The sequence below is a fragment of the Phyllobates terribilis genome, unplaced genomic scaffold (genome assembly GCF_046119375.1).
Source record: "Phyllobates terribilis strain yellow unplaced genomic scaffold, ASM4611937v1 Scaffold_5__5_contigs__length_657084704, whole genome shotgun sequence".
Lineage (NCBI taxonomy): Eukaryota > Metazoa > Chordata > Amphibia > Anura > Dendrobatidae > Phyllobates > Phyllobates terribilis.
In genome coordinates this window covers 378,294,001-378,315,382 of record NW_027362765.1, presented here as the reverse complement: position 1 = coordinate 378,315,382, position 21,382 = coordinate 378,294,001, and the positions used below count along the sequence as shown (strand labels likewise).

Below are 21,382 nucleotides of genomic sequence, written 5' to 3'. Positions count from 1 at the left end.
TAAAAAAAAAAATAAAATGAATGTAGCATTTTTGAGGGTCATGTCTTACACTAAAGGTGTGGATAAATATGCCCACAAACCCTATAATTAGTATCAGACCGAAACCCTAAACTCCAGACCAGACCTCTAAATTCATTTCACAATCCAGGCCTGACCCTTATATTAATTTTAGACCCCCTATATTAAGATCAGACCCCAAATTTTGCTTCTCATCTTCATTCATCTCAAAGGTGGAAAATTAGTAAAAAAAAAAAAAATGTCATGCTGAATGTTTTAAAAAGTGCAATAAAGGTCAAAACAGCAAGGAAATAAATGCAATGTGTGAATGAGGTTTTGGAAATCTCATTACTTGTAAAACGACGCCGAAAAAAAAATGCCCGTAGCTTTTCTGCTGCGTTTTTTTCCCCTTCCATTTAACAAGAACAACAATTCTTTTAAAATCGAATGCACGAGTTGCATTTTTTTCCTTGCTTTTGTAACCCAGGCTGCGTCATTGAATGTCTCAATTCACTGACAGCAAGCGGAGCAACTGAAAATGGAAAAAAAAAATTGAACTTGAAATATATACATCATGTATATAGCGTACAGTAGGGCAATATGAGATGCCATAAATGCGGCCCCCTTTCTGCCTGGGGGCCTTGGGCAACTACCCAGCCTGCACCCCCCTAACGCAGGCCCTGCATAAACCCTGTCTTGACCCGGGGGACAGTAATCTTGGCCCAGCAGGCAGTTTTCACTAATAAATATACAGCTAACGTTCAGTTTTGCTGGAAAGGTCAACCACCTTCCATAGCTGATGGCTGGAGGCCAAGATCAATCCCTTGTCCTGCAGAAGCACGGCCGACCCTTCCCGTTGGCATCTATCCCAGATAATGCATTTACGACAAAGCACAGATGGCGGTAATGGCAATGTTTTCATCGGCGTAATTTTTCCGCCCCCAATTTTTGCTCACTTCTTCATGGGATCTATAGATGGCTAAGTGCCGCTGACAACGCGGGCATTATTCAGGGGGCAAAAGGGGCCATTTACCTGTGCACTGTATGGCATTCCATGACTATCATGTGGCAATATTATTTTAGTCCTGTTCTCATTTAATATATGCAATATATTACGGTATAATATGTCCTCTGTATATATTATTTTGCTATTGTATGGCATTATTTCATCACTATATTGCGGTTTTATGTGAACACTATGGCGGCATTATTTTCACTTTTGTATAACAATGTGCTGCCCGGTCATTTTTATTTGGTTTCTGAATAAAAATTGCTTTTCGTAACAATTCTATTTATTTCAATTGTATAATTTGTTTCATGGTATAATGTGACACTATGGTTAGCAGTCTTATTGCGGCATTGAGGATGATGAGGATGTTATATGGTCACTGGGAATAGAAAAAAATGGGTCATCTGAAACATTTGCTGCTGTTCTCACTGCAGTGCCGCTTTCCGCCTACATTTAGGTGTTAGATTTAATCCCACCAGTATGGCCGCAATACGGCAAAGAGCGATGAGAGTCATGACCGTATGTGTTGCTTGGAGCGGTATCTGTCTCAGGAACGGGTTGAAGCATCTACGAGATGGAATAATTAGGATGCAGTTGAATTAAGGTAGTTGCTTTCCTCCACAATCAAAACTTTTTTGGTAACTTTGTGGTGCTGAGATGTTTCTAGTGCATCTCAACAGACATGATGCTTCTGATTGTATGGTGTCAGAAAGTCTGATCAGCGGGGGTGCGTCTAAATCGAAGGCAGGGGATGGTGTCATAACCTGGATGTTGGACCTTGGGAGGCGCAAATGTTCCTGTGCCCCCTTATGAGGAGATCAGAACTGCCCATGACGCGTCGTGGTTGTCTTGGGGCCCAGAAACGACAAATCAACCTTCTTCTGAGCAACATCCATGTATTTAAATTTATATTTAAAGGAAACAGCCTAAAATTCCAGATGCTCCCTGTCCTGTGCACACTTGCGCTGCATCTACATCACTTGCAAACACAATTTTATTTGTAATTTTCCAAAAATAAACCATCCCTAATTGAAAGCGGTCATGGAGATAAGATACGTCATTACACCCAAAGAAAGCATCCTAAAATTTAAAATTCATCCTTGCACTTGTTTTTTTGCACACCTGCACTGTGTTTATGTCAATAGCTAACACCATATTTTCAGCAATTTTGCAGCTTGCCCTAATCCAAAGGTGTCGTGGGTACTGCCCTAATCCAAAGGTGTCGTGGGTACTGCCCTAATCCAAAGGTGTCGTGGGTACTGCCCTAATCCAAAGGAGTAGTGGGTACTGCCCTAATCCAAAGGTGTCGTGGGTACTGCCCTAATCCAAAGGTGTCGTGGGTACTGCCCTAATCCAAAGGAGTAGTGGGTACTGCCCTAATCCAAAGGTGTCGTGGGTACTGCCCTAATCCAAAGGAGTAGTGGGTACTGCCCTAATCCAAAGGTGTCGTGGGTACTGCCCTAATCCAAAAGTGTCGTGGGTACTGCCCTAATCCAAAGGAGTAGTGGGTACTGCCCTAATCCAAAGGAGTAGTGGGTACTGTCCTAATCCAAAGGGGTCATGGGTACTGCCCTAATCCAAAGGAGTCGTGGGTACTGCCCTAATCCAAAGGGGTCATGGGTACTGCCCAAATCTAAAGGGGTCATGGGTACTGCCCAAATCCAAAGGGGTCGTGGATACTGCCCAAATCCAAAGGAGTCGTGGGTACTGCCCTAATCCAAAGGAGTCATGGGTACTGCCCTAATCCAAAGGGGTCATGGGTACTGCCCTAATCCAAAGGAGTCGTGGATACTGCCGTAATCCAAAAGAGTCGTGGGTACTGCCCAAATCCAAAGGAGTCATGGGTACTGCCCTAATCCAAAGGGGTCATGGGTACTGCCCTAATCCAAAGGGGTCATGGGTACTGCCTTAATCCAAAGGAGTCGTGGGTACTGCCCAAATCCAAAGGGGTCGTGGATACTGCCGTAATCCAAAGGGGTCATGAGTACTGCCCTAATCCAAAGGAGTTGTGGGTACTGCCCTAATCCAAAGGGGTCATGGGTACTACCCTAATCAAAAGGAGTCATGAGTACTGCCCTAATCCAAAGGAGTCGTGGGTACTGCCCTAATCCAAAGGGGTCATGGGTACTGCCCTAATCCAAAAGGGGTTATGGGTACTGCCCTAATCCAAAGGGGTTATGGGTACTGCCCTAATCCAAAGGGGTCATGGGTACTGCCCTAATCCAAAGGGATAATGGGTACTGCCCAAATCCAAAAGGGGTCATGGGTACTGCCCTAATCCAAAGGAGTCGTGGGTACTGCCCTAATCCAAAGGGGTCATGGGTACTGCCCTAATCCAAAGGAGTCGTGGGTACTGCCCAAATCCAAAGGGGTCGTGGATACTGCCGTAATCCAAAGGAGTCGTGGGTACTGCCCAAATCCAAAGGAGTCATGGGTACTGCCCTAATCCAAAGGGGTCATGGGTACTGCCTTAATCCAAAGGAGTCGTGGGTACTGCCCAAATCCAAAGGGGTCGTAGATACTGCCGTAATCCAAAGGGGTCATGAGTACTGCCCTAATCCAAAGGAGTCGTGGGTACTGCCCTAATCCAAAGGGGTCATGGGTACTGCCCTAATCCAAAAGGGGTCATAGGTACTGCCCTAATCCAAAGGGGTTATGGGTACTGCCCTAATCCAAAGGGGTCATGGGTACTGCCCTAATCCAAAGGGATCATGGGTACTGCCCAAATCCAAAAGGGGTCATGGGTACTGCCCTAATCCAAAGGAGTCGTGGGTACTGCCCTAATCCAAAGGGGTCATGGGTACTGCCCTAATCCAAAGGGGTCATGGGTACTGCCCTAATCCAAAGGAGTCGTGGGTACTGTCCTAATCCAAAGGGGTGATGGGTACTGCCCTAATCCAAAGGAGTCGTGGGTACTGTCCTAATCCAAAGGGATGATGGGTACTGCCCTAATCCAAAGGAGTCGTGTGTACTGCCCTAATCCAAAGGGGTCATGGGTACTGCCCTAATCCAAAGGGGTCATGGGTACTGCCCTAACCTAAAGGGTTCATGGAAACAAGTTGTCTCATTACGCCGTAAGGAAACAGTCTAGAATTTGAAGCATCCTTGCACTTGTCTTCTGCACACTTCCTCTGCCTGATTCCATAAAAATATACCTTTCCCGTACATATTTAGCAGGTGTCTGCGTGCAAAGCAATTCCTGCAGGAACATTCTGCGCAGCGACCACCATTCTAGCCTTGTTAGTTGCTATGAGAAGCACCTGCTCTAATCCTTAAAAATTCTAAAACAGTTTAGCACTTTTTTTTTTTCCCCCTCTGCATCATAAATTACCTCCAGCCGCCAGGATAATGCTCTGAATATATTTGACTGCCACCCAAAATCCAAAGGATTCTGTAAGCGGCTTTCATGCAGTCTCCGGCAGCCATCTGCTACCCTCTTACACGGACTAGTGCCAGCATCTGCATTCTTGCAAAGCAAGTTAGTGTCATCTTAGCAGAGTTATAGCTACTGACGGCAATGACCTTCAGAGACAGAAGAAGTGTTTTCCCCAGCGTCTTGTGGGATTAGAGCGGCTTTGCAGTTGGTCTATGACATTTAAAGGGACAATAGATTTGTAATGATAAATAGAATGGAAAGAAACCGTAAGAACAGCTCTGTATAATATCAAAGGGTCGCACTAAAGGGGGTGCACAAAATAAGAAAAACATGGTTGATTTTTTTTTTTTTTCCCAAAACAGCACCACACCTGTCTACAGGTTATGTGTGGAATTGCAGCTCAGCCCCAATTACTTTAATAGAGCTGAGCTGTAATACCAGACACGACTGCTTCTTCTGGAAGAAATCAGCCATATTTTATTTATTCTATACAACCCATTTAGGGCCGAAGCTGCAAATACTCAAAGACAATTCACACAGAATTTGTTTTGATTCTTCATTTGTTTCCAAAATGCAAAGTTAAGCAACTCTCTAAATAGTCTTCCTTAAAGATTTTCTACTATGTTGCTGCTGCAGAGTGTCTGTAAATCCTTTATCTCGCTGGGTGATTTTGCAGAACTGATAGGAATACTTCAGAGCTCCTACTTCTGCTCCTGATGGATCTTTCTACTCCCTTCTCTCAATGTTAGTAATAGCAGGAGGTGGGAGTTGTACACAGACTACTGTGCAGAGGGGAGAAAGTATCTAAAGTCTTATGGAGAGCAGCGAATGCTGTAGACATCGAGAAAATCACAGAAAATAAGTGTAAGATAGAACCTGTGCTAATATACGAGTTAATGAAGCAAACTGGATACATATGGAACTCACATCCAGCATCTCTTATTACTGAAAGAGACAAAAAGAACTCAAATCCAGCCTTTATTACTGGGAGGGACAAACAGGCCACACATCCAGCCTATATTACTGGGAGAGACACACAGAGATCACATCCCGCCTATATTATTAGGAGACACACAGACATCACATCCAGCCTATATTACTGGGAGAAACACACAGGGCTCACATCCACCCTATATTGCTGGGAGAGGTATACAGAGCTCACATCCAGCCTATATTACTGGGAGAGACACACAGACCTCATATCCAGCGTATATTATTGGGAGGCACACAGAGCTCACATCCAGCCTATATTTCTGGGAGAGACACACAGAGCTCACATCCAGTCTATATTACTGGGAGAGACACACAGAGCTCACATCCAGCCTATATTATTGGGAGAGACACACAGACCTCACATCCAGCTTATATTACTGGGAGAGACACACAGAGCTCACATCCAGCCTATATTATTGGGAGACACACACAGCTCACATCCAGCCTATATTACTAGGAGAGACACACAGAGCTCACATTCAGTTATATTGCTGGGAAACACACACATACCTCACATCCAACCTGTAATACTGGGAGACAAACACAGAGCTCACATCCAGCCTATATTACTGGGAGAGACACACAGACCTCACATCCAGCTTATATTATTGGGAGGCACACAGAGCTCACATCCAGCCTATATTACTGGGATAAACACACAGACCTCACATCCAGCTTATATTATTGGGAGAGACACACATACCTCACATCCAGCCTATATTACTAGGAGACACACATAGGCCTCACATCCAGCTTATATTACTAGGAGAGACACACAGAGCTCACATTCAGTTATATTGCTGGGAAACACACACAGACCTCACATCCCACCTATATTATTGGGAGATACACAGACCTCACATCCAGCCTATATTACTGGGAAAGACACACAGAGATCACATCTAGCCTATATTACTGGGAGAGACACACACAGCTCACATCCAGCCTATATTACTGGGAGAGACACACACAGCTCACATCCAGTCTATATTACTGGGAGAGACACACAGAGCTCACATGCAGCCTATATTACTGGGAGAGACACACAGAGCTCACATCCAGCTTATATTGCTGGGAGAGACACAGAGAGCTCACATCCAGCCTATATTATTGGGAGACACACACAGCTCACATCCAACCTATATCACTAGGACTGACGCAGAGCTCACATCCAGCCTATATTACTGGGAGAGACACACAGACCTCACTTCCCGCCTAGATTATTGGGAGAGACACAGACCTCACATCCAGCTTATATTACTGGGAGGGACACACAGACCTCACATCCAGCCTATATTACAGGGAGAGACACAGAGCTCACATCCAGCCTATATTACTGGGAGAGACACATACCTCACATCCAGGCAATATTACTGGGAGAGACACAAAGAGCTCACATCCAGCCTATATTACTGGGAGAGACACACATACTTCATATCCAGCCTATATTACTGGTAGAGGCACATATACCTCACATCCAGCCTAAATTACTGGGAGAGACACACATACCTCACATCCAGCCCATATTAATGGGAGAGACACACATACCTCACATCCAGCTTATATTACTGGGAGAGACACACAGAGCTCACATCCAGCCTATATAACTGGGAGAGACACACATACCTGACATCCAACCTATATTATTGGGAGACACACAGAGCTCATATCCAGCCTATATTACTGGGAGAGACACACATACTTCACATCTAGCCTATATTACTGGGAGAGACACACATACCTCAAATCCAGCCTATATTACTGGGAGAGACACACAGAGCTCACATCCAGCCTATATTACTGGGAGAGACACACATACCTCACATCCAGCCTATATTATTGGGAGACACACATACCTCACATCCAGCCTATTTTACTAGGTTACACACATAAACCTTACATCCAGCTTATATTACTAGGAGAGACACACAGAGCTCACATCCCGCCTATATAATTGGGTGACACACAGAGCTCACATCCCGCCTATATAATTGGGTGACACACAGAGCTCACATCCAACCTATATTACAGCGAGAGACACACAGAGCTCACATCCAGCCTATATTACTGGGAGAGACACACAGAGCTCACATCCAGTCTATATTACTGGGAGAGACACACATACCTCATATCCAGCCTATATTACTGGTAGAGGCACATATACCTCACATCCAGCCTAAATTACTGGGAGAGACACACATACCTCACATCCAGCCCATATTAATGGGAGAGACACACATACCTCACATCCAGCTTATATTACTGGGAGAGACACACAGAGCTCACATCCAGCCTATATAGCTGGGAGAGACACACATACCTGACATCCAGCCTATATTATTGGGAGACACACAGAGCTCATATCCAGCCTATATTACTGGGAGAGACACAGAGAGCTCACATCCAGCCTATATTACTGGGAGAGACACACATACTTCACATCTAGCCTATATTACTGGGAGAGACACACATACCTCAAATCCAGCCTATATTACTGGGAGAGACACACAGAGCTCACATCCAGCCTATATTACTGGGAGAGACACACAGAGCTCACATCCAGCCTATATTACAGGGAGAGACACACATACCTCACATCCAGCCTATATTATTGGGAGACACACATACCTCACATCCAGCCTATTTTACTAGGTTACACACATAAACCTTACATCCAGCTTATATTACTAGGAGAGACACACAGACCTCACATCCCGCCTATATAATTGGGTGACACACAGAGCTCACATCCAGCCTATATTACTGGGAGAGACACACAGAGCTCACATCCAACCTATATTACAGGGAGAGACACACAGAGCTCACATCCAACCTATATTACAGGGAGAGACACACAGAGCTCACATCCAGCCTATATTACTGGGAGAGACACAGAGAGCTCACATCCAGCTTATATTACTAGGAGAGACACACAGAGCTCACATCCCGCCTATATAATTGGGTGACACACAGAGCTCACATCCAGCCTATATTACAGGGAGAGACACACAGAGCTCACATCCAGCCTATATTACTGGGAGAGACACACAGAGCTCACATCCAGCCTATATTACAGGGAGAGACACACAGAGCTCACATCCAGTCTATATTACTGGGAGAGACATACATACCTCACATCCAACCTATATTATTGGGAGACACACAGAGCTCACATACAGCCTATATTACTGGGAGAGACATACATACCTCACATCCAGCCTATATTATTGGGAGACACACAGAGCTCATATCCAGCCTATATTACTGGGAGAGACACACATACTTCACATCTAGCCTATATTACTGGGAGAGACACACATACCTCAAATCCAGCCTATATTACTGGGAGAGACACACAGAGCTCACATCCAGCCTATATTACTGGGAGAGACACACAGAGCTCACATCCAGCCTATATTACAGGGAGAGACACACATACCTCACATCCAGCCTATATTATTGGGAGACACACATACCTCACATCCAGCCTATTTTACTAGGTTACACACATAAACCTTACATCCAGCTTATATTACTAGGAGAGACACACAGAGCTCACATCCCGCCTATATAATTGGGTGACACACAGAGCTCAGATCCAGCCTATATTACAGGGAGAGACACACAGAGCTCACATCCAACCTATATTACAGGGAGAGACACACAGAGCTCACATCCAGCCTATATTACTGGGAGAGACACACAGAGCTCACATCCAGTCTATATTACTGGGAGAGACACACATACCTCATATCCAGCCTATATTACTGGTAGAGAGGCACATATACCTCACATCCAGCCTAAATTACTGGGAGAGACACACATACCTCACATCCAGCCCATATTAATGGGAGAGACACACATACCTCACATCCAGCTTATATTACTGGGAGAGACACACAGAGCTCACATCCAGCCTATATAGCTGGGAGAGACACACATACCTGACATCCAGCCTATATTATTGGGAGACACACAGAGCTCATATCCAGCCTATATTACTGGGAGAGACACACATACTTCACATCTAGCCTATATTACTGGGAGAGACACACATACCTCAAATCCAGCCTATATTACTGGGAGAGACACACAGAGCTCACATCCAGCCTATATTACTGGGAGAGACACACAGAGCTCACATCCAGCCTATATTACAGGGAGAGACACACATACCTCACATCCAGCCTATATTATTGGGAGACACACATACCTCACATCCAGCCTATTTTACTAGGTTACACACATAAACCTTACATCCAGCTTATATTACTAGGAGAGACACACAGAGCTCACATCCCGCCTATATAATTGGGTGACACACAGAGCTCACATCCAGCCTATATTACAGGGAGAGACACACAGAGCTCACATCCAGCCTATATTACTGGGAGAGACACACAGAGCTCACATCCAGCCTATATTACAGGGAGAGACACACAGAGCTCACATCCAGTCTATATTACTGGGAGAGACATACATACCTCACATCCAACCTATATTATTGGGAGACACACAGAGCTCACATACAGCCTATATTACTGGGAGAGACATACATACCTCACATCCAGCCTATATTATTGGGAGACACACAGAGCTCACATCCAGCCTATATTACTGGGAGAGACACACATACCTCACATCCAGCCTATATTACTAGGAGACACACATAGACCTTACATCCAACCTATATTACTGAGAGAGACACACAGAGCTCACATCCAACCTATATTACTGGGAGAGACACACAGAGCTCACATCCAGCCTATATTACTGGGAGAGACACACAGAGCTCACATCCAGCCTATATTACTGAGAGAGACACACAGAGCTCACATCCAGCCTATATTACTGAGAGAGACACACAGAGCTCACATCCAGCCTATATTATTGGAAGACACACAGAGCTCACATCCAGCCTATATTACTGGGAGAGACACACATACCTCACATCCAGCCTATATTACTGGGAGAGACACACAGACCTCACATCCAGCTTATATTACTGGGAGAGACACACATACCTCACATCCAGCCTATATTACTGGGAAATACACACATCCAACCTATTTTATTCTATGAGACACTCTGATCTCACATCCTACCTACAGTGCCTTGAAAAAGTATTCATACCCCGTGAACTTTTCCACATTTTTTCATGTTACTCCCACAAACTTAAATGTATTTTATTGGGATTTTATGTGATACCAACACAAAGTAGTGAGTAGTTGCGAAGTGTAAAGGAAATTATACATGGTTTTCTAATTATTTTAACCCCTTCATGGCATATGACATATATTTATGTCTTATGTTATGTCCCTGACTTTGATGTGCCTCCGACGCTGAGCCTGCATCTTTCCACGCACATGACAGCTGATTTAATCAGCTGTTATGTGCCTTTAACCGGTTCAGGACCGCCCACTGTACATAAACGCCGGCGCTGCCTGGGCTCTCTGCAGCGCCAAAGTTTAAAATCGGTGGGTGGTCCCGCAGCGCTCAGGACCCCCAGGGTCCTGCAAGCTCTGCGGTTCCGGTGCAGAGCGATAGCTCTGACAGGGGACATCATCGGGACCTGATTGGATCAGGTCCCAATGATGTTAACCCTTTGCTATCTTCTATATGCCGCGATCTATAGTGATCGCAGCATATAGAAGATAGTGAGAGGAGAGGGGGTCGTCAACTTACCTCTCTGACGGCCCCCTGATGTCTTCCAGGACCTGCCGTTGTTATGGCAGCCGGAGGTCACATGACCGCCTCCAGATCTGCCATATATGGTGTCCTGCTAGGCTCAGCCTGCAGCTGAACTCTAGCAGGAGACAGACAGTGTAAAACTGTCAGCAAAGATCTCATCCAATGCAATACATGTCTATTACATTGCATGAGATCAGTGATTAGAAAAATAAAAATTAATGTCCCATACAGGGACTAAGTAAAAATGTAAAAAAAGAGTCAAAAAAATGTTTTCAAACTGTTAAAAAAAAATCACAAAATAAATAAAAATAAATAAAATATGAAACCAATAAATCCGTATATTTATGCAAAAACAAAAAAGTACACATATTTGGTATCGCCGAGTCCGAAACAACCCGATCTATAAAACTGTCACACTAATTAACTCCTTCTGTGCACACCGTAATAAAAATAAATAAAAAACGGAGCAAAAAACTATGCTTTTTCATCATATCGCCAAACAAAAAGTGGAAAAGAATGCTATCAAAAAGCAAAATGGAAATAAAAATGGTACCGCTGAAAACTTCTTGTTCTGCAAAAAAACAAGCCACCATACAGCTCCATCAGCCGAAAAATAAAAAAGTTATAGCTCTCAGAATAAAGCGATGCAAAAAAAATATTTTTTCTATAAAATTGTTTTATTGTGTAAAAGAACCAAAACATAAAAAAATATACAGTAAGTGTAGTATCGCTGTAAACTTACTGACCCGAAGAATAACGTGGCCTGATCACTTTTACCACATGCAGAACGGCATAAAAAAAAAACTCAAAAAACAATTCCTGAATTGTTGGTTTTTGTTAATTTTACCTCACAAAAAACGGAATAGAAAGCGATCAAAATATGTCACGTACCCAAAAATGGTACCAATAAAATGTCAACTCATCCCGCAAAAAAACAAGCTGTCACATGACTCTGTCGGCCGAAATATGGAAAAATTATAGCTCTCTAAATATGGCGATGCAAAAACTAGATTTTGCAAAAAAAAGCGTCTTAGTGTGTGACAGCTGTCAGTCATAAAAACCCGATATAAATCTGGTATCTCTGTAATCGCACCGACCCGAAGAATAAAGTAATATCATCACTTATACCGCACGAGGAACGGCGTAAAAAATAAATAAAACCAATTCTTCACCTGCTACTGATTTGTTTATTATGTCTCCCAAAGATCGCAGTAAGGCTCTGCTCACATTTATCCTGCGCTCTGCGCTGAGCACTTACACCAGAGTTTCCGTGTAAATCTCTGAAATACGTGATTCAGACGGAACCCATGACGCAAGATTCCCTGTAATGAGGCAGATATAGGCCACTGAGGATGCCATCTGGCCTGTGATCCCACGGCGTCATTTGTTTTAGGCGTGCATAAAAGTGGGGTTGGCCACAGTTTTGTGCACTTCTGAAAAAAAGGACACCGCTAAACAGAGGCCAGACGGAGTCCAGAGTAACTCTGCTGCCTCATTACAGTGAATGGATCCCGCAGGGGTTTCATCTGAATTACATCACTTGGAAATTTAGATGGAAACCCCGATGTAAGTGCTCAGCCTAGAGCGCCGGATAAATGTTACGTAAAATGTTCCCAATAAAAGCTTCAACTCAGTCCTCAAAAAAAGCTAGTCCCCACTCAGGTCCGTCATCTGTTAAAAATATTCCAAGTTACTGGTAGCAGAAAGGCTCTGGAAAAGCTAAATGGCCCTTGCTCCCCAAAATAAATTCAGAAAATTTTGTGCTCCCAAATCCAAATGTCTATTGTACAATAATTTGTTCTCCAATTGTCAAATAGCGCTCCGTCCCTCCCAGATCTCGCCGTATGGCTAAGCGGTACGATACAGCCACATATGGGGTATTGCCACTTTTAGAAGAAATTGTGTGACACATTTCGGCACCATTTTTACCCATTGCCCTGTGTGAAAATGTAAAATCTGAGGGTAAAACATTTTTTTGTGGTAAAAATATAATTATGTTTTCTTCACTGCCCAATGGTATAAATTTAAAAATGTAAAAATACTCACTACTTCCCTAGATGAATTCCTTGAGAGGTGTAGTTTACAAAATGGGGTCACTTGTGGGGGTTTCTGCTGTTTCGCCATGTCAGCGACTCTTCAAATGTGACATAGTGTCTGCCACCTATCCCAGCCAACATAGCGCTCCTTTCTCTTCCGAACCCTGCCGTACACCAAAGCAGTGGTTTTCCTCCACATATGGGGTATCGGCGTACTCAGGAGAAATTGCACAACAAATTTCATGGTGCAATTTATCCTGTTACCCTTATGATAATGCAAAATTAGGGAATGAAAAACATTTTTTGTGGGAAAAATTTTATTTTTACGGCTCAATATTATAAACTTCTGTGAAGCATCTGGGGGTGCAAGGTGCTCACCACACATCTAGATAAGTTCCCTAAGGGGTCTAGTTTCCAAAATGGTGTCACTTGTGGGGGGTTTCCACTGTTTAGACACATCAGGGGCTCCCCAAATGCAACATGGCGTCCGCTAGTTATTCAAACAAATTTTACATTCAAAAAGTCAAATGGCGCTCCTTCCCTTCCAAACCCGGCCGTGCGCCCAAACAGTGGTTTTCCCCCACATATGGGGTTTCGGCGTGTTCAGGAGAAATTGCACAACAAATTTCATGGTGCAATTTATCCTATTACCCTTATGATAATGCAAAATTAAGGGATGAAAAACGGTTTTGTGGGAAAAATGTGAAAATTTTATTTTTACAGCTCAATATTATAAACTTCTGTGAAGCACCTTGGGGTTCAAGGTGCTCACCACACATCTAGATAAGTTCCCTAAGGGGTCTAGTTTCCAAAATGGTGTCACTTGTGGGGGGTTTCCACTGTTTAGGCACATCAGGAGCTCTCCAAACGCAACATGGCGTCTGCTAATTATTCAAACAAATTTTACATTCAAAAAGTCTAATGGCGCTCCTTCCCTTCCGAACCCTGCAGTGCGCCCAAACAGTGGTTTTACCTCACATATTGGGTATCAGCGCGCTCATGAGAAATTGTACTACAAATTGTGTATTCCATTTTTTCCTGTTACCCTTGTGAAAATAAAAAAATTGGGTCTAAAGTAACATTTTTGTGAAAAAAAGTTATATGTTCATTTTTTTCTTCCACATTCCAAAAATTCCCGTGAAACACCTGAAGGGTTAATAAACGTCTTGAATGTGGTTTTGAGCACCTTGAGGGGTGCAGTTTTTAGAATGGTGTCACTTTTGGGTATTTTCTGTCATAAAGGCCCCTCAAAGTCACTTCAAATTAGATGTGGTCCCTAAAAAAATGTTTCTGTAAATTTTGTTGGAAAAATGAGAAATCGCTGGTCAACTTTTAACCCTTATAGCTCCCTAACAAAATAAAATTTTGGTTCCAAAATTGTGCTGATGTAAAGTAGACATGTGGGAAATGCTATTTATTAACTATTTTGTGTGACACATCTCTCTGATTTAAGGGCATGAAAATTCAAAGTTTGAAAATTGCAAAATTTTCGCCAAATTTCCGATTTTTTCTCAAATAAACGCAAGTGATATCGAAGAAATTTACCACAATCATGAAGTACAATATGTCACGAAAAAACAATCTCTGAATCAGGGGAATCTGTTGAAGCGTTCCAGAGTAATTACTTCATAAAGTGACAGTGGTCAGAATTGAAAAAATTGGCCCGGTCACGAAGGCAAAAACAGGCTCTGGTGCGAAGTGGTTAACAGCCGCGGGATTTACAACACTCTGGCCGGAAGAGCGTTATTCCAGCCGCCCATCGGCGGCCATGTCATGTTATCGTGCATAGAGGCTGTCATGACAGATGGGGGTCAGCAGAAGACCCCTGTGCCTGTCATTATGATACTCCTGTGAATGCTGGCCCGTGGCTGGCATTCATGGGAGATCATGATTTATGCTTCACGTAGCAAGGCTAGAGCCCTGGTATGTGTAGCACAGGTGATCAGATGAACATAGATTCAATAGAAATGTCAGCTCAGCATGCAAAAAATAAGCCCTCACCCAGCCCCAGATCCCGCAAAAAATTGAGTCATTCTAGGTCTCGGAAAATGGTGACAAACCCAAAACAAATGTCGGAATTTTTTTCACCACTTAAATATACACTGCTCAAAAAAATTAAGAGAACACTCAAATACCACATCCTAGATCTGAATGAATGAAATATTCTCATTGAATACTTTGTTCTGTACACATTTATTAACCAATGGAGGCCTGGATTTGGAGTCACCCCCAAAATTAAAGTGGAAAAACACACTACAGGCTGATCCAACTTTGATGTGATGTCCTTAAAACAAGTCAAAATGAGTCTCAGTATTGTGTGTGGCCTCCACGTGCCTGTATGACCTCCCTACAACGCCTGGGCATGCTCCTGATGAGGCTGAGTATTGTGTGTGGCCTCCACGTGCCTGTATGACCTCCCTACAATGCCTGGGCATGCTCCTGATGAGGCTGAGTATTGTGTGTGGCCTCCACGTGCCTGTATGACCTCCCTACAATGCCTGGGCATGATCCTGATGAGGCTGAGTATTGTGTGTGGCCTCCACGTGCCTGTATGACCTCCCTACAACGCCTGGGCATGCTCCTGATGAGGCTGAGTATTGTGTGTGGCCTCCACGTGCCTGTATGACCTCCCTACAACGCCTGGGCATGCTCCTGATGAGGCTGAGTATTGTGTGTGGCCTCCACGTGCCTGTATGACCTCCCTACAATGCCTGGGCATGCTCCTGATGAGGCTGAGTATTGTGTGTGGCCTCCACGTGCCTGTATGACCTCCCTACAATGCCTGGGCATGATCCTGATGAGGCTGAGTATTGTGTGTGGCCTCCACGTGCCTGTATGACCTCCCTACAACGCCTGGGCATGCTCCTGATGAGGCTGAGTATTGTGTGTGGCCTCCACGTGCCTGTATGACCTCCCTACAACGCCTGGGCATGCTCCTGATGAGGCTGAGTATTGTGTGTGGCCTCCACGTGCCTGTATGACCTCCCTACAACGCCTGGGCATGCTCCTGATGAGGCTGAGTATTGTGTGTGGCCTCCACGTGCCTGTATGACCTCCCTACAATGCCTGGGCATGCTCCTGATGAGGCTGAGTATTGTGTGTGGCCTCCACGTGCCTGTATGACCTCCCTACAATGCCTGGGCATGATCCTGATGAGGCTGAGTATTGTGTGTGGCCTCCACGTGCCTGTATGACCTCCCTACAACGCCTGTGCATGCTCCTGATGAGGCTGAGTATTGTGTGTGGCCTCCACGTGCCTGTATGACCTCCCTACAACGCCTGGGCATGCTCCTGATGAGGCTGAGTATTGTGTGTGGCCTCCGCGTGCCTGTATGACCTCCCTACAACGCCTGGGCATGCTCCTGATGAGGCTGAGTATTGTGTGTGGCCTCCGCGTGCCTGTATGACCTCCCTACAACGCCTGGGCATGCTCCTGATGAGGCTGAGTATTGTGTGTGGCCTCCACGTGCCTGTATGACCTCCCTACAACGCCTGGGCATGCTCCTGATGAGGCTGAGTATTGTGTGTGGCCTCCGCGTGCCTGTATGACCTCCCTACAACGCCTGGGCATGCTCCTGATGAGGCTCAGTGTTGTGTGTGGCCTCCACGTGCCTGTATGACCTCCCTACAACGCCTGGGCATGCTCCTGATGAGGCTCAGTATTGTGTGTGGCCTCCACGTGCCTGTATGACCTCCCTACAATGCCTGGGCATGCTCCTGATGAGGCTGAGTATTGTGTGTGGCCTCCACGTGCCTGTATGACCTCCCTACAACACCTGGGCATGCTCCTGATGAGGCTCAGTATTGTGTGTGGCCTCCACGTGCCTGTATGACCTCTCTACAACGCCTGGGCATGCTCCTGATGAGGTTGCGGATGGTCTCCTGTGGGATCTTCTCCCAGACCTGGACTAAAGCATCTGCCAACTCCTGGACAGTCTGTGGTGCAACGTGACGTTGGTGGATGGAGTGAGACATGATGTCCCAGATGTGCTCAATCGGATTCAGGTCTGGGGAACGGGCGGCCAGTCCATAGCTTCAATGCCTTCATCTTGCAGGAACTGCTGACATACTCCAGCTACATGAGGTCTGGCATTGTCCTGCATTAGGAGGAACCCAGGGCCAACCGCACCAGCATATGGTCTCACAAGGGGTCTGAGGATCTCATCTCGGTATCTAATGGCAGTCAGGCTACCTCTGGCGAGCACATGAACGGCCCAGACGTGAAAATTGCTGTTCACAGACGTCTCCATCCAATCTCGCTAAGTGACAGATAAATATTACAATTCGAGAGTCCTCAGTGGTTGATACCTTTTAATGGCTAACTGAAAAGTGGTAACAAGTAGTTGCATTGGAGACTAATAAGGTCTCTTCATCAAACATAGTATATCACAAAATCAAAAAGGTCTTTGAGGCCACCAAGGTGTTTGTCTCTGTCTGTAGGGTTGGAACATATCTGATTGTACAGTAGTGTTCAAAATAATAGCAGGGTGTTCAAAAACATGAGTTAAGCCCAAAATCTTTCTACTAGTTTTTATTTCCAGCATTGGGAACATTGCACGCTGTTGTCTAATTCACAACATAAAGAGAAATGTATATAATTTTACCTACTTTACAGAAAATAACAAAAAATGAACATTGGCCTGTTCTAAAAAAATACCAGTGTCTGCATTTGTCTTTACAATATGTCTCTTTTTTTGAGGATTTAGCATTCCTGTGAATCACTAACCTAATATTTAGTTGTTACCCACAGTTTTTTAGAACTGCTTCACATCTATGTTGCATAGAGTCAACCAACTTCTTGCACCTGTCACCTGTTATTCCAGCCCAAGATGCTTTGACTACATCCCACAATTTTTGGGCATTTGTTGGCTTTGCCTCAGAAATGTCATTTTTGATGTCACCCCACAAGTGTTCTATCAGATTAAGGTCCGGGGATTGGGCTGGCCCCTCCATAACCTCAATTTTGTTGGACTGGAACCAAGATTTTGCTGGTTTCTGGAGTGTTTGCCGTCATTGTCTTGTTCAAACTCCCATTTCAAGGGCATATTCTCTTCAGCGTAAGGCAACATGAACTCTTCAAGTATTTTAATTTATGCAAACTGGTCCGTGATCCCTTGTAAGCGGTAAATAGGTCTGGCACCATAGTAAGAGAAGCATGCCCATATCATGATGCTTCACCACCATGCTTCACTGCCTTCAGAGTCTACTGTGGCTTGAATGCAGAGTTTGGTGGTCGTCTGAAGAACTGTCTGTGGCCCTTGGACCAAAAAGAATAATTTTACTTTCATCAGTTCACAAAATGTACGTCTTTTTTTTTTTTTTTAACAGTGGGACTTTGCAGGGACTTCTTGCTAAGAGATTAGCTTCACACAGGCGTCTTCTAACTGTCACAGTTCTCACAGGTAACTTGAGACTGTCTGTGATCATGCTGGAGCTGATCATTGGCTGAGCCTTTGCCATTCTGCCTATTCTTTAATCTATTCGAATTGGTAGTCTTCCATTTTTTTCCACGTCTCTCTGGTTTTGTTTTCCATTGTAAAGCATTGATGATCATTTTAGTTGAACAACCGATCATTGTCTGCACTTCTTTATAAGTTTTACCCTCTCCAATCAACTTTTTAATCAAAGTACGCTGTTCCTCTGAGCAATGTTTCGAACGACCCATATTTCTCAGGCTTTCAAGGAGAAATGCATGTACAACATGTGCTGGCTTCACCCTTAAATAAGGGCCACCTGATTCACACCTGTTTCTTCACAGAATGATTGACCTCACTAATTGATTTTTACACTGCTACTATTTTGAACACATCCTCGTACAATTAATTATTCAAATACACAGACTCAAAAACCTGCAGCTCATGAATGCTGAGTCTGTGGGTTTTCTTAGAATCTATTGCACTAACTGGTAAATTGTTTGACATGTGGTGATAGAATTTGTACCAAAAACAGTGATTAATCTGGTTAGTCATATTGGACTGCTATTATTTTGAGCACTACTGTATCTGATGGCTTGACTGTAGACAATAGAGTTTTTTTGTATGTGTTTTGGATGAAAACTGTCACATTTTTAAGGTATGTTGGACGGTCAATTGGCTACTGGTACAAAGATACCTCTGTACAAAAAGATGCCTGATTAAAAACTATATTTCCAGACCTCCTACTTACGTGTTTTAGGCAGCCCCCAAATCTAAGAAGCACCATAATCAGAAGCACTTTATTAAGGAATGTGCTCCTCAGACCATTTAGGGGCATCACAAACCTGGACCAGACCTCAATCAGAGGACAATAAAACTTTCACACTCCTCTATGAACAATCTTTACTGCCATAATTGTTTCCCCCCTTCCCATATTGATAGTTCTGCTTCACATCACTTGTCTCATCTATTGCATTATTCTGTGTCCTATTGAGTATAAATATGTGACTCTTCAGATTTTGTGTTATACTATGCCTGATGAAGAGACCGGAGGAGTCTCAAAAGCTGCTATTTACCATCTTTTCAGTTATCCATTAAAAGGTATCAACCACTGAGGACTCTCAAATTGTAATATTTTTCTAGCAACTGGATAACACGGTACAAAGATATATTTTTCCTGAGCTAGAGCTAGTTTTCAAAGAAGAAGGTGCAAAAATTTCAGCCTGTAGATGTGCAAAGCTGGTAGAGACAGACCCCAAAAGACAATTTTTAGATTTATATTTTTAAAGTATTTAGACAACCAAGTATCATTTCCTTTACACTTCACAACTACTTGCTACCTTGTGTTGGTATCACATAAAATCCCAATAAAATACATTTACGTTTGTGAGTGTAACGTGAAAAGATGTGAAAAAGTTCATAGGCTATGAATACTTTTTAAAGGCACTGTATATTGGCACTGTATATTAGTTGGCGAGACAAACAGCGCTCATATCTAGCCTATATTACTAGGAGAAACACGCATACCTCACATCAAGCCTATATTACTAGGAAAGACCCACATACCTGACATCCAGTTTATATTACTGGGAGAGACACACAGAGCTCACATCCAGGCTATATTACTGGGAGAGACACACATTGTCACGGGTGTGTCAGGTGTGACAGACAGTCGCTCTGGAGCCGGCTGCAGAAGGTCACTGCACTTGGCATTGCAGACGCCTTCTTGATCCTCTCATCTCTTTAGTATAGTTATATCCTTCTTCCTTTAGGACTCAGTAGCTACCTCCACCTTCTGCTGCTAATTGACACACCCTTGCTGGGTAGTTAAGAACTCTCAGTTTCTCCAGAGAGGCACCGGTGATAGTTCTATGTACCTCTGTGTTGGCTTGGAGCACTAGCAGTCGGCTAGTTTCTTCTCTGGTGCCCTTGGAGGACAGTTGGGGTTATCTCTCTGGTGTCTGCTCAAGCTAAGTGTATCCCCTTTGTTTGTCTACCTTGTTGTCTTTAGTGTGTAGTGGGGCTTGACTGGTGTTCACCCTGTCCCCTCCCTAGGCTGTAAAGCTAGGAGACACAAAACTATTTCATAGACATGGATATGGAAAGATAAAGACCATAAAACTGATGGAGAAGAGATCAAGAACAAAGAGATCATGTCAGAAGAAGAATAAAAATATAAAGACAAAAAGGGAATGAGATAAGGGACATCAAGATAAGGTAGAGCGCAGATCTACAGTAGAACATAATGACAATGTAGATGGGATATCAAGCACAAAAAGATAATGCAGGGAAGAGACCAAGAACACAAGGGTGAATCAATATAAACAATGGTACGATAAGGAGTCAGGTGGAATAATGTGAGGTAAGGAAAGAAAGAACATAAAGATGAGTAAGGAGCAGATCATGGACATAAAGATAAAAACGTATAATGGTGCGGTGAAGAGACAAATGGATGGAGAGTGTAAATGTGGAGAAATAAAGAACATAAAGATGATATAGAAGAAAATCAAGAATAAAACATAAAGAGGGTGTATGGAGGGTGATCAAGAACATACGATTATATAGATGATATAAAAAGAGATCAAGAATATAGACATGATGTATGGAGCAGATGAAGAACATAAAGATCATGTAGGGAGGAGATGAAAAATATAAAGATAAAGAGGGATGATAAAGGACATCAAGATATTGTAGGGTGCAAATTTAGAGCATAATAATGATGTAGACAGGAAATCTAGAACATAAAGGTCTTATAAGGAGGAGATCAAGAACATATGGATGATATAGGAAAGAAATAAAATATGTGAATCTAAAGAAAGAATTTGTAAAGTAGAGTAAGAAGGAGGTCTTATACATAAAGATAAAA

General features: G+C 43.7%; 2 protein-coding genes across 3 annotated transcripts in view; one reads left to right on the top strand and one right to left on the bottom strand.

Annotated features, from left to right (window-relative positions):
* RBP5 (retinol binding protein 5) overlaps positions 1-21,382 on the top strand; it is a 73,701-nt gene that overhangs the window by 12,982 nt on the left and 39,337 nt on the right. The window lies entirely within an intron of this gene.
* Positions 1-21,382, bottom strand: part of CLSTN3 (calsyntenin 3) — a 72,432-nt gene that overhangs the window by 45,508 nt on the left and 5,542 nt on the right. The gene's annotated exons all lie outside the window — the stretch shown is intronic.